General features: G+C 44.5%; 1 protein-coding gene across 1 annotated transcript in view; it reads left to right on the top strand.

The window, feature by feature from the left end:
• The window catches only part of LOC136886203 (F-box/LRR-repeat protein fbxl-1), a 36,034-nt gene extending 34,707 nt beyond the window's left edge, over positions 1-1,327 (top strand). The window contains exon 4 of the mRNA XM_067158937.2: positions 731-1,327. The gene's annotated coding sequence lies outside the window, so the exon portion shown is untranslated. The remainder of the gene's footprint in view (positions 1-730) is intronic.
• The last annotated feature ends 13,066 nt before the right edge of the window (positions 1,328-14,393 follow it).

The raw sequence follows: 14,393 nt of genomic DNA, 5'->3' as shown, positions 1-14,393 counted from the left end.
ATGTAATATTTACCACAAGTGTTTTCTTGTTGATTTATGTAGCCTAAAAGGTTGGAGGAATTCATCACTGGGGGTCATTTTCCAATTACTCCTATCTCAAATTTGGTCGAATTTGGTAATATTTACTTTAAGTTCCCATCATGTTTTGCCTCTGTTATTTTCTGTTTAACTAAATGTAAACTATTAATCTTTCTGTATACCTTGTTTGATTATTTTGCAATTTAAATGTACAGTAGAACCCTGCTTAAATGAACTTCGTTTAACTGAAACCCGGCTTAACCAAAATGCTCTGACAAAATTCTATTTTAATATTTTGTTTTAACCCTCTCATTCTTAGCCGTCGATATTCGTAATTCTTTCCCTATATGTGCTGAAAGGTACTACGTAAATCCTATTTTTATATATGACTTATACCAGAATGCACGTGTAGCATTAAACAAAACAGTTTGTTTCTTACCATCTAGTTCGTTCCATGATACATTTTGTCTTGAACAAGCAGGAATTATTATTACTGTACTATTCGTCATGAAGATTATGTAGACTGTGGTTAACGTTGCTTCAGTTGCGGGAGTTTCATCTTGTTTACTGCTCGGACTATACTGCAGCTTCTATTACTAAACCAGGGATATTTTTCTTTCACCCAAGGTCGTTCCTCTGGCCTTGCGGTTTTATACTGTAATTCAAATGCTTTTCTTACTCCATTGCAAAAGAAACTTTTTCATAATTTCAGATGGCTTTGCGCTTTGTTGAACGAAGCAACGAATCTACACCAGCTGATGTATTGTTGATTAAACGGTGGCGCGACAAAGCTGCACGACAGTGCTGCACCAAGAAAATTCAGAAGAAAATCACTGATTTTATACAATAAGTGAGATTATGTAAAGATTTAAATGTTAGTATACAGTATGCACCTTTGCTTAACAGAGTTTATGCATTTTTATTTCGACATTTAACTTCCGAAAATATTTACCATGTGTCATCTGAAAAAACGCGTCAACCGAAGTGGCTCCGCCCCCTTTATTTAGAATAAACGGGGTTCTACTGTATACATGGGACTAGCCCACTTAAAAATATCTAAGTAGGGTTTCTGGTCGTATGTGATGGCCCAGTGGTGTTATTCTTTAAAATGTAACTTACAGTTAACCTGTTCACCTTTGTTATATGGCAGAGTTTTGTTGGTTAATTGCAACGAGCACAGAGTTTAATTCTAGGACAATGTAAGTTCAGTTTACCTTTTGTTTTTATTGTTGTTAGGTTAGTGATTTAATTTTACAGGGTTCTTTATTTTTTTAAATTTGGTATATTATAGAAATAAATTATTCTCCTACAAAACAAATGTTACCTTCTCTTGAGCTTATCATTGACAAAAGTTTATGCTCTAGTATGTAGTAGAGTCCATTCCGCTTTCCACATCCTTACCCTGTATTTGTTGTTGGTTTTACTGATTTTATGTTGTTTTTAACTCAGTAATTTTCCATGTTTTAATATCTTTGTTTTAATGGTGCTGTTAACTGCTCAGAATAAGCTAAATGCACCAGGTTCTTTCCTTCTACTTGGATCCATCTAACGTTCTCTCAGAAAGTCTCGCTTATGATTTTCTGAAGTATAAAATTGAACAGGGTAGGAGATAACCCATCTCCTTGTCTCAGAAGTTTCAAGGCCCTGTTTCCCATCTTCACCTTACTGCTTGTTCCATTCAGACAGATCCTTACAAGGTTGACGAGTTTTTTTTTAGCGATCTCAACCTCTGTTAGGTAGTTGAACATTCTCTCACGGTATATACAGCCATAAGCCTTTTTGAAATACAGTGAAACCTTGGAATGCGAGTAACTTTGTCTACGAGTGTTTTGCAAGACGAGCAAACATTATAAATAAATTGTAACTTGATATGCAAGTGGGGTTCCGCAATACGAGCGTCACGTGTGTCTACATTTCCCCTTCCCTGTTCGTTTGTTGAATGGATGAACGAGATATTTGGTCCTGTAGAGAAGAAATACTTTTCAGAATATAATCTGCCGGTCAATGTCTTGCTGGTTATGGACAATGCTCCTGCTCATCCTCCAGGTCTTGAGGCCTTGAGGATGACGAAGAATTCAAGTTTGTTAAGGTTAAGTTCCTTCCTCCCAGCACTACTCCAGCCTATGGATAAGCAAGTCATTTCGAACTTCAAGAAGCTATACACCAAAGCACTATTTCAGCGATGCTTCAAAGTCACTGAAGGAACAAACCTTACCCTCCGAGAGTTTGGGAGAAATCATTTCCCCATCGTGAACTGCCTGAAGATCATCGATGAAGCCTGGGATGGAGTCACCAAGAGAACTCTCTTTTCCGCTTGTGGAAAGCTGTGGCCTGACTGTGTTTTCGGAGGTGACTTTGAAGGGATTGTTGGTGACAATGAGCCGCCGATTGTCGATGAAATTGTGTCCTTAGGGAAGACTATGGGGCTGGAGGCGAACGATGTGGACATTCAAGAGCTGGTGGAAGAACATGGCAAGAACTGACCACCAACAAACTGATGGACCTGCATCGCAAACAACAGGAGGAGGTTATGGAGATCTCGTCCGGGGAAGAGGAGGAGGAAAAGTAAGTGGAATCTCTCACTTCAACTGTGATTCGGGAGAAGTGCAAAATGTGGGAAAAGGTGCATTTTTTTTTTAGAAAATCACTACCCAAATAAGGCTGTAGCAGTGCGAGCGATGAATCATTTCAATAACAATGCAATGTCACATTTTCGTGAAGTCCTCAAAAAGAGGCAAAAGCAACAGTTATTGGACAGGTTCCTCGTTAAAGTTGCACGAAAAGAAAACAATTCCAGTGAGCCAACAGATAGCAGCGATTCCGTTAATGAAATTCATGCTACACAATAACTCTTCTCATGTCATCTCTCGTCTCCCTCACACCAACAATGATTGTATTGGAAGGAAAAGTGCACTTTAATTTGTTTTAAGTTATGTTTTGTTTTGTTTTAGAAATGGTATGCGAATAAATATTTTTGTGTTGTGGACGAATCATTCGCGTTTCAATTGTTTCTTATGGGAAAACTTGCTTTGATATACGAGCGCTTTGGAACGAATTATGCTCGCAATCCAAGGTTCCACTGTAAGTATAACATGTAAACTACCTAAATTAGTAAAATAATTTTGTGAACTGTTGCTTATGTGTTGTGCTGTAGTTGCTAAGGAATTGTCTCTATTGTTCCCACTACATTATTATAATCTATGTATATAAAATAAGAGTTTTGTCTGTACATTGCTCAGAATTTAAAAAAGGATGGTACTTCTGTATCAGTCGTGTCCACAGTAACAAGGATATGCACTTTTTACTTTTCTGTAATTTCTGTCTGTCTGTACACGCATCACGAGAAAACGGCTGAAGAGAATTTAATGAAAATCAGTATCCAAAGTCGGCGAATAAGGCGCTACAATCTAGGCTATAAATAATTTTATTCACGCTGACTGAAATGGTAGTTTAGGGGAAGGCCTAAAATTTAATTCTCAAATATTTATGTTATTATGGAGATCGGTATGCAAAGTCAGGGAATATGTTGATATAATCTAGATAATAAATAATTTTATTCACGCTGAGTCGAATGTTAGTTTAGTGGAAGGCCTAAAATTTAATTCTCAAATATTTATGTTATTAATGATCGTATCATAACGAAAATTGGTAGGTGAAGTCGGGGAATAAGTCGCTACAATCTAGACCATAAATAATTGTATCACGCTGAGAGAAATGATAGTTTTGTGGAAGGCCTAAAATGGAATTCTCAAATATTTGTTATTAGTGGTCTTATCTTAATGAAAATCGGTATGCAAGGTTGGGGAATAACTAGGTATATTCTAGGCCATAAATAATTTAATTCGCTCTGAGTGAATGGTAGTTTAGGGGAAGGCCTAGAATTTAATTCCCAAATAATAATGTTATTAGTGGTCGTATCAATAAATACTACCCGGTATTAAATTTCCGATCATTTATGTCTTATACATTGTTACCGTACCGGCTATAATCACAGAGATATTCATGAATTTGGATTTTTGTTACCAAGTCCATATCAGCGCCGAGTCACGATAAAATGGTTAAACGGGATTTAATGAAAATCCGTATGTAAAGTCGGAGAATAAGGAACTACAGTCTGCGCTATAAGGAATTTTATAAGACACCCTAATATCACAGAGTCGGAAGGAAACTAAATGTGAAGGCCTACAGTACTGAAAGCTCATAAAATTGATCAACAATAACATTACATTGACCATTGTTTGTTGTGATGTGCTTTGTGTCTTCTGTTGCCACCCATCTCTGACAGATAGGATTACTGCTGCGTACTGACTATTTTCTTTTAATTTTCCTTTGCACCGACACAGGTAGGTCTTATGGCGATGATGGGGTAGGAAAGGGGTAGGAGTGTGAAGGAGGTGGCCTTGGCCTGGTGTAAAAATGGGAAACCACGGAGTAACATCTTCAGGGCTGCCGATAGTGGGGTTCAAATCCACTATCTCGGATGCAAGCTCACAGCTGCGTGTCCCTATCCACACGGCCAACTTGCCTGGTCGTACCGAGTGTAACAGCCTGCCTGAATATTGGCGGGAAGTATCTGGGGAGTTAGATAACTTTCTTCTTTAGCATGCCAATCCTCTGGTTCATAAATTTTCTGGTACTACTGGTACATAAAAGACTGGTTCATCATAGCATTCGAGCTATTCAATCCCTACTCTGAGGCACTGATTGTAATGAGCAGTGTGCATATTTAACGGAATAATGGCAAAGGAGCGTTCATGGATGTCTGCGGCCTGGTCATTCCAGCTCTGGAACTTTGGACTGTTAGATCGGCACCGTAGTACTATTTGTTGAAAGTGAGAAAATGTGCAGTTTTTCATTTGATTGAATTTTTTATATGATAACATTGCTTTTAATCGCTACTTTACTACTGACGTTTTTGTAATGACCTATGTTGACTTCAGTTAAGAAGACCACAAAGTCAAGTCTTTCTGAGAATCCCGTAGCAAAGCACGGGTACATCAGCTAGTACTATATATGATGTTAATTTGTGATGACACCACTTTGACTTACAGACTATTCAGTTACTTTACTCTTGACCTGTAGTCTTTCAAACTGGAACGAGTCCTCAAAAATGCTCATCAATGTCGGCAGAATTTACATGTACAGGGTGGTTGGAAAGTAACTAGGTATTAAGTAATGGCTGTAGAATTTATAATATCAAAGGAATCATAATAAAACTAGTGTGTACATGCATGTCATGAAATAGGATTTACTCTTTCGCACATTGATAGTACATATGCTGGCCGTGAGAGGGGGTAAACACAGCAAAAAGCAAGATGGCTGACCATCTGTGTGTTAGGGACCAACCACAGATTAGGCCACACACTGAAGTGTTATTCAGAGTTATTCAGATATAATGGCATGTGGTGAAGGGAAGGAATGCCACAAGCCGTCCAGAGACAATAAGGAATTGTCTTCCGAAGCTACTGACCACAGGTTTGGTTAAGGATGAAAGAAGAAGTAGCCATCCGTCCATGTTCCAGAGTGAGGAGAATGCAATGAATGTGAGAGAAATTTCAACCTTATCAAACTGAAAATCAAATTTCAAAAATCATTTCTGGCCTAAATGCAGTTGTGGAACAACAGCCTGAAATGGCTCGTTTCTTTACTCGTTGTCTTTTTGATTCAATTCCCAGCCAAATTAACTTACTTACATCATAATTTCTGTTCCTTAGTTGAATACCCTCAGGCTTTTATTTACATTTTTTGAAAAAGTCCTCACCGAATGTAGTTATAAGGGTTTAAGTGACACTCTGCATTGACTCACGTTAGTGCTCGTAGTGGTGCGTAAGTGACACTCTGTATTGACTCATGTTAGTGCTCGTAGTGGTGCGTAAGTGACACTCTGTATTGACTCACGTTAGAGCTCGTAGTGGTGCGTAAGTGACACTCTGTATTGACTCACGTTAGTGCTCGTAGTGGTGCGTGACACACTGCATTGACTCACGTTAGTGCTCGTAGTGGTGCGTAAGTGACACTCTGTATTGACTCACGTTAGTGCTCGTAGTGGTGCGTGACACACTGCATTGACTCACGTTAGTGCTCGTAGTGGTGCGTGACACTCTGCATTGACTCACGTTAGTGCTCGTAGTGGTGCGTAAGTGACACTCTGTATTGACTCACGTTAGTGCTCGTAGTGGTGCGTGACACTCTGCATTGACTCACGTTAGTGCTCGTAGTGGTGCGTAAGTGACACTCTGTATTGACTCACATTAGAGCTCGTAGTGGTGCGTAAGTGACACTCTGCATTGACTCACGTTAGTGCTCGTAGTGGTGCGTAAGTGACACTCTGCATTGACTCACGTTAGTGCTACGAGTGGTGCGTAAGTGACACTCTGTATTGACTCACATTAGAGCTCGTAGTGGTGCGTGACACACTGCATTGACTCACGTTAGTGCTCGTAGTGGTGCGTAAGTGACACTCTGCATTGACTCACGTTAGTGCTCGTAGTGGTGCGTAAGTGACACTCTGTATTGACTCACGTTAGTGCTCGTAGTGGTGCGTAAGTGACACTCTGCATTGACTCACGTTAGTGCTCGTAGTGGTGCGTAAGTGACACTCTGTATTGACTCACGTTAGAGCTCGTAGTGGTGCGTAAGTGACACTCTGTATTGACTCACGTTAGTGCTCGTAGTGGTGCGTAAGTGACACTCTGTATTGACTCACGTTAGTGCTCGTAGTGGTGCGTAAGTGACACTCTGTATTGACTCACGTTAGTGCTCGTAGTGGTGCGTAAGTGACACTCTGTATTGACTCACGTTAGTGCTCGTAGTGGTGCGTAAGTGACACTCTGTATTGACTCACGTTAGTGCTCGTAGTGGTGCGTAAGTGACACTCTGTATTGACTCACGTTAGTGCTCGTAGTGGTGCGTATGTGACACTCTGTATTGACTCACGTTAGTGCTCGTAGTGGTGCGTAAGTGACACTCTGTATTGACTCACGTTAGTGCTCGTAGTGGTGCGTGACACACTGCATTGACACACGTTAGTGCTCGTAGTGGTGCGTGACACTCTGCATTGACTCACGTTAGTGCTCGTAGTGGTGCGTGACACACTGCATTGACACACGTTAGTGCTCGTAGTGGTGCGTAATTGACACTCTGTATTGACTAACGTTAGTGCTCGTAGTGGTGCGTAAGTGACACTCTGTATTGACTCACGTTAGTGCTCGTAGTGGTGCGTAAGTGACACACTGTATTGACTCACGTTAGTGCTCGTAGTGGTGCGTAAGTGACACTCTGCATTGACTCACGTTAGTGCTCGTAGTGGTGCGTGACACACTGCATTGACACACGTTAGTGCTCGTAGTGGTGCGTAAGTGACACTCTGTATTGACTCACGTTAGTGCTCGTAGTGGTGCGTAAGTGACACTCTGTATTGACTCACGTTAGTGCTCGTAGTGGTGCGTAAGTGACACTCTGTATTGACTCACGTTAGTGCTCGTAGTGGTGCGTGACACTCTGTATTGACTCACGTTAGTGCTCGTAGTGGTGCGTAAGTGACACTCTGTATTGACTCACGTTAGTGCTCGTAGTGGTGCGTAAGTGACACTCTGTATTGACTCACGTTAGTGCTCGTAGTGGTGCGTAAGTGACACTCTGCATTGACTCACGCTAGTGCTCGTAGTGGTGCGTATGTGACACTCTGTATTGACTCACGTTAGTGCTCGTAGTGGTGCGTAAGTGACACTCTGTATTGACTCACATTAGAGCTCGTAGTGGTGCGTGACACTCTGTATTGACTCACGTTAGTGCTCGTAGTGGTGCGTAAGTGACACTCTGTATTGACTCACGTTAGTGCTCGTAGTGGTGCGTGACACTCTGCATTGACTCATGTTAGTGCTCGTAGTGGTGCGTAAGTGACACTCTGCAATGACTCACGTTAGTGCTCGTAGTGGTGCGTGACACTCTGTATTGACTCACGTTAGTGCTCGTAGTGGTGCGTAAGTGACACTCTGCATTGACTCACGTTAGTGCTCGTAGTGGTGCGTGACACTCTGCATTGACTCACGTTAGTGCTCGTAGTGGTGCGTGACACTCTGTATTGACTCACGTTAGTGCTCGTAGTGGTGCGTGACACTCTGCAATGACTCACGTTAGTGCTCGTAGTGGTGCGTGACACTCTGTATTGACTCACGTTAGTGCTCGTAGTGGTGCGTAAGTGACATTCTGCAATGACTCACGTTAGTGCTCGTAGTGGTGCGTGACACTCTGTATTGACTCATGTTAGTGCTCGTAGTGGTGCGTGACACTCTGTATTGACTCACGTTAGTGCTCGTAGTGGTGCGTGACACTCTGTATTGACTCACGTTAGTGCTCGTAGTGGTGCGTGACACTCTGCATTGACTCACGTTAGTGCTCGTAGTGGTGTGTGACACTCTGCATTGACTCACGTTAGTGCTCGTAGTGGTGCGTGACACTCTGTATTGACTCACGTTAGTGCTCGTAGTGGTGCGTAAGTGACACTCTGCATTGACTCACGTTAGTGCTCGTAGTGGTGCGTGACACTCTGTATTGACTCACGTTAGTGCTCGTAGTGGTGCGTGACACTCTGCAATGACTCACGTTAGTGCTCGTAGTGGTGCGTGACACTGTATTGACACACTCTGTATTGACTCACGTTAGTGCTCGTAGTGGTGCGTAAGTGACACTCTGCAATGACTCACGTTAGTGCTTGTAGTGGTGCGTGACACTCTGTATTGACTCATGTTAGTGCTCGTAGTGGTGCGTAAGTGACACTCTGTATTGACTCACGTTAGTGCTCGTAGTGGTGCGTGACCCTCTGTATTGACTCACGTTAGTGCTCGTAGTGGTGCGTAAGTGACACTCTGTATTGACTCACGTTAGTGCTCGTAGTGGTGCGTAAGTGACACTCTGTATTGACTCACGTTAGTGCTCGTAGTGGTGCGTAAGTGACACTCTGTATTGACTCACGTTAGTGCTCGTAGTGGTGCGTAAGTGACACTCTGCATTGACTCACGTTAGTGCTCGTAGTGGTGCGTAAGTGACACTCTGTATTGACTCACGTTAGTGCTCGTAGTGGTGCGTAAGTGACACTCTGTATTGACTCACATTAGAGCTCGTAGTGGTGCGTAAGTGACACTCTGCATTGACTCACGTTACTGCTCGTAGTGGTGCGTAAGTGACACTCTGCATTGACTCATGTTAGTGCTCGTAGTGGTGCGTAAGTGACACTCTGTATTGACTCACGTTAGTGCTCGTAGTGGTGCGTAAGTGACACTCTGTATTGACTCACGTTAGTGCTCGTAGTGGTGCGTAAGTGACACTCTGTATTGACTCACGTTAGTGCTCGTAGTGGTGCGTAAGTGACACTCTGTATTGACTCACGTTAGTGCTCGTAGTGGTGCGTAAGTGACACTCTGCATTGACTCACGTTAGTGCTCGTAGTGGTGCGTGACACTCTGCATTGACTCACGTTAGTGCTCGTAGTGGTGCGTGACACTCTGCATTGACTCACGTTAGTGCTCGTAGTGGTGCGTAAGTGACACTCTGTATTGACTCACATTAGAGCTCGTAGTGGTGCGTAAGTGACACTCTGTATTGACTCACGTTAGTGCTCGTAGTGGTGCGTAAGTGACACTCTGTATTGACTCACGTTAGTGCTCGTAGTGGTGCGTTACACTCTGCATTGACTCACATTAGAGCTCGTGGTGGTGCGTAAGTGACACTCTGTATTGACTCAGATTAGAGCTCGTAGTGGTGCGTAAGTGACACTCTGTATTGACTCACGTTTCTGCTCGTAGTGGTGCGTAAGTGACACTCTGCATTGACTCACGTTAGTGCTCGTAGTGGTGCGTAAGTGACACTCTGTATTGACTCACGTTAGTGCTCGTAGTGGTGCGTGACACTCTGTATTGACCCACGTTAGTGCTCGTAGTGGTGCGTAAGTGACACTCTGCATTGACTCACGTTAGTGCTCGTAGTGGTGCGTAAGTGACACTCTGCATTGACTCACGTTAGTGCTACGAGTGGTGCGTAAGTGACACTCTGTATTGACTCACATTAGAGCTCGTAGTGGTGCGTGACACACTGCATTGACTCACGTTAGTGCTCGTAGTGGTGCGTAAGTGACACTCTGCATTGACTCACGTTAGTGCTCGTAGTGGTGCGTAAGTGACACTCTGTATTGACTCACGTTAGTGCTCGTAGTGGTGCGTAAGTGACACTCTGCATTGACTCACGTTAGTGCTCGTAGTGGTGCGTAAGTGACACTCTGTATTGACTCACGTTAGAGCTCGTAGTGGTGCGTAAGTGACACTCTGTATTGACTCACGTTAGTGCTCGTAGTGGTGCGTAAGTGACACTCTGTATTGACTCACGTTAGTGCTCGTAGTGGTGCGTAAGTGACACTCTGTATTGACTCACGTTAGTGCTCGTAGTGGTGCGTAAGTGACACTCTGTATTGACTCACGTTAGTGCTCGTAGTGGTGCGTAAGTGACACTCTGTATTGACTCACGTTAGTGCTCGTAGTGGTGCGTAAGTGACACTCTGTATTGACTCACGTTAGTGCTCGTAGTGGTGCGTATGTGACACTCTGTATTGACTCACGTTAGTGCTCGTAGTGGTGCGTAAGTGACACTCTGTATTGACTCACGTTAGTGCTCGTAGTGGTGCGTGACACACTGCATTGACACACGTTAGTGCTCGTAGTGGTGCGTGACACTCTGCATTGACTCACGTTAGTGCTCGTAGTGGTGCGTGACACACTGCATTGACACACGTTAGTGCTCGTAGTGGTGCGTAATTGACACTCTGTATTGACTAACGTTAGTGCTCGTAGTGGTGCGTAAGTGACACTCTGTATTGACTCACGTTAGTGCTCGTAGTGGTGCGTAAGTGACACACTGTATTGACTCACGTTAGTGCTCGTAGTGGTGCGTAAGTGACACTCTGCATTGACTCACGTTAGTGCTCGTAGTGGTGCGTGACACACTGCATTGACACACGTTAGTGCTCGTAGTGGTGCGTAAGTGACACTCTGTATTGACTCACGTTAGTGCTCGTAGTGGTGCGTAAGCGACACTCTGTATTGACTCACGTTAGTGCTCGTAGTGGTGCGTAAGTGACACTCTGTATTGACTCACGTTAGTGCTCGTAGTGGTGCGTGACACTCTGTATTGACTCACGTTAGTGCTCGTAGTGGTGCGTAAGTGACACTCTGTATTGACTCACGTTAGTGCTCGTAGTGGTGCGTAAGTGACACTCTGTATTGACTCACGTTAGTGCTCGTAGTGGTGCGTAAGTGACACTCTGCATTGACTCACGCTAGTGCTCGTAGTGGTGCGTATGTGACACTCTGTATTGACTCACGTTAGTGCTCGTAGTGGTGCGTAAGTGACACTCTGTATTGACTCACATTAGAGCTCGTAGTGGTGCGTGACACTCTGTATTGACTCACGTTAGTGCTCGTAGTGGTGCGTAAGTGACACTCTGTATTGACTCACGTTAGTGCTCGTAGTGGTGCGTGACACTCTGCATTGACTCATGTTAGTGCTCGTAGTGGTGCGTAAGTGACACTCTGCAATGACTCACGTTAGTGCTCGTAGTGGTGCGTGACACTCTGTATTGACTCACGTTAGTGCTCGTAGTGGTGCGTAAGTGACACTCTGCATTGACTCACGTTAGTGCTCGTAGTGGTGCGTGACACTCTGCATTGACTCACGTTAGTGCTCGTAGTGGTGCGTGACACTCTGTATTGACTCACGTTAGTGCTCGTAGTGGTGCGTGACACTCTGCAATGACTCACGTTAGTGCTCGTAGTGGTGCGTGACACTCTGTATTGACTCACGTTAGTGCTCGTAGTGGTGCGTAAGTGACACTCTGCAATGACTCACGTTAGTGCTCGTAGTGGTGCGTGACACTCTGTATTGACTCATGTTAGTGCTCGTAGTGGTGCGTGACACTCTGTATTGACTCACGTTAGTGCTCGTAGTGGTGCGTGACACTCTGTATTGACTCACGTTAGTGCTCGTAGTGGTGCGTGACACTCTGCATTGACTCACGTTAGTGCTCGTAGTGGTGCGTAAGTGACACTCTGTATTGACTCACGTTAGTGCTCGTAGTGGTGCGTAAGTGACACTCTGTATTGACTCACGTTAGTGCTCGTAGTGGTGCGTAAGTGACACTCTGCATTGACTCACGTTAGTGCTCGTAGTGGTGCGTAAGTGACACTCTGTATTGACTCACGTTAGTGCTCGTAGTGGTGCGTAAGTGACACTCTGTATTGACTCACATTAGAGCTCGTAGTGGTGCGTAAGTGACACTCTGCATTGACTCACGTTACTGCTCGTAGTGGTGCGTAAGTGACACTCTGCATTGACTCATGTTAGTGCTCGTAGTGGTGCGTAAGTGACACTCTGTATTGACTCACGTTAGTGCTCGTAGTGGTGCGTAAGTGACACTCTGTATTGACTCACGTTAGTGCTCGTAGTGGTGCGTAAGTGACACTCTGTATTGACTCACGTTAGTGCTCGTAGTGGTGCGTAAGTGACACTCTGTATTGACTCACGTTAGTGCTCGTAGTGGTGCGTAAGTGACACTCTGCATTGACTCACGTTAGTGCTCGTAGTGGTGCGTGACACTCTGCATTGACTCACGTTAGTGCTCGTAGTGGTGCGTGACACTCTGCATTGACTCACGTTAGTGCTCGTAGTGGTGCGTAATTGACACACTGTATTGACTCACGTTAGTGCTCGTAGTGGTGCGTAAGTGACACACTGCATTGACTCACATTAGAGCTCGTAGTGGTGCGTAAGTGACACTCTGTATTGACTCACGTTAGTGCTCGTAGTGGTGCGTAAGTGACACTCTGTATTGACTCACGTTAGTGCTCGTAGTGGTGCGTAAGTGACACTCTGTATTGACTCACGTTAGTGCTCGTAGTGGTGCGTAAGTGACACTCTGTGTTGACTCACGTTAGTGCTCGTAGTGGTGCGTAAGTGACACTCTGTATTGACTCACGTTAGTGCTCGTAGTGGTGCGTAAGTGACACTCTGTATTGACTCACGTTAGTGCTCGTAGTGGTGCGTAAGTGACACACTGTATTGACTCACGTTAGTGCTCGTAGTGGTGCGTAAGTGACACTCTGTATTGACTCACGTTAGTGCTCGTAGTGGTGCGTAAGTGACACTCTGCATTGACTCACGTTAGTGCTCGTAGTGGTGCGTAAGTGACACTCTGTATTGACTCACGTTAGTGCTCGTAGTGGTGCGTAAGTGACACTCTGTATTGACTCACGTTAGTGCTCGTAGTGGTGCGTGACACACTGCATTGACTCACGTTAGTGCTCGTAGTGGTGCGTAAGTGACACTCTGTATTGACTCACGTTAGTGCTCGTAGTGGTGCGTGACACACTGCATTGACTCACGTTAGTGCTCGTAGTAGTGCGTGACACACTGCATTGACTCACGTTAGTGCTCGTAGTGGTGCGTAAGTGACACTCTGTATTGACTCACGTTAGAGCTCGTAGTGGTGCGTAAGTGACACTCTGCATTGACTCACATTAGAGCTCGTAGTAGTGCGTAAGTGACACTCTGCATTGACTCACGTTAGTGCTCGTAGTGGTGCGTGACACACTGCATTGACTCACGTTAGTGCTCGTAGTGGTGCGTGACACACTGCATTGACTCACGTTAGTGCTCGTAGTGGTGCGTGAGTGACACTCTGCATTGACTCACGTTAGTGCTCGTAGTGGTGCGTAAGTGACACTCTGTATTGACTCACGTTAGTGCTCGTAGTGGTGCGTAAGTGACACTCTGTATTGACTCACGTTAGTGCTCGTAGTGGTGCGTAAGTGACACTCTGCATTGACTCACGTTAGAGCTCGTAGTGGTGCGTAAGTGACACACTGCATTGACTCACGTTAGTGCTCGTAGTGGTGCGTAAGTGACACTCTGTATTGACTCACGTTAGTGCTCGTAGTGGTGCGTAAGTGACACTCTGTATTGACTCACGTTAGTGCTCGTAGTGGTGCGTGACACTCTGTATTGACTCACGTTAGTGCTCGTAGTGGTGCGTAAGTGACACTCTGCATTGACTCACGTTAGTGCTCGTAGTGGTGCGTGACACACTGCATTGACTCACGTTAGTGCTCGTAGTGGTGCGTAAGTGACACTCTGTATTGACTCACGTTAGTGCTCGTAGTGGTGCGTAAGTGACACTCTGCATTGACTCACATTAGAGCTCGTAGTGGTGCGTAAGTGACACTCTGCATTGACTCACGTTAGTGCTCGTTGTGGTGCGTGACACACTGCATTGACTCACGTTAGTGCTCGTACTGGTGCGTAAGTGACACTCTGTATTGACTCACGTTAGT

The sequence above is a fragment of the Anabrus simplex genome, chromosome X (assembly GCF_040414725.1).
Source record: "Anabrus simplex isolate iqAnaSimp1 chromosome X, ASM4041472v1, whole genome shotgun sequence".
Classification (NCBI taxonomy): domain Eukaryota; kingdom Metazoa; phylum Arthropoda; class Insecta; order Orthoptera; family Tettigoniidae; genus Anabrus; species Anabrus simplex.
Note: the sequence above shows the minus strand (reverse complement) of the source record. Positions and strands in the feature narration are given on the sequence as shown.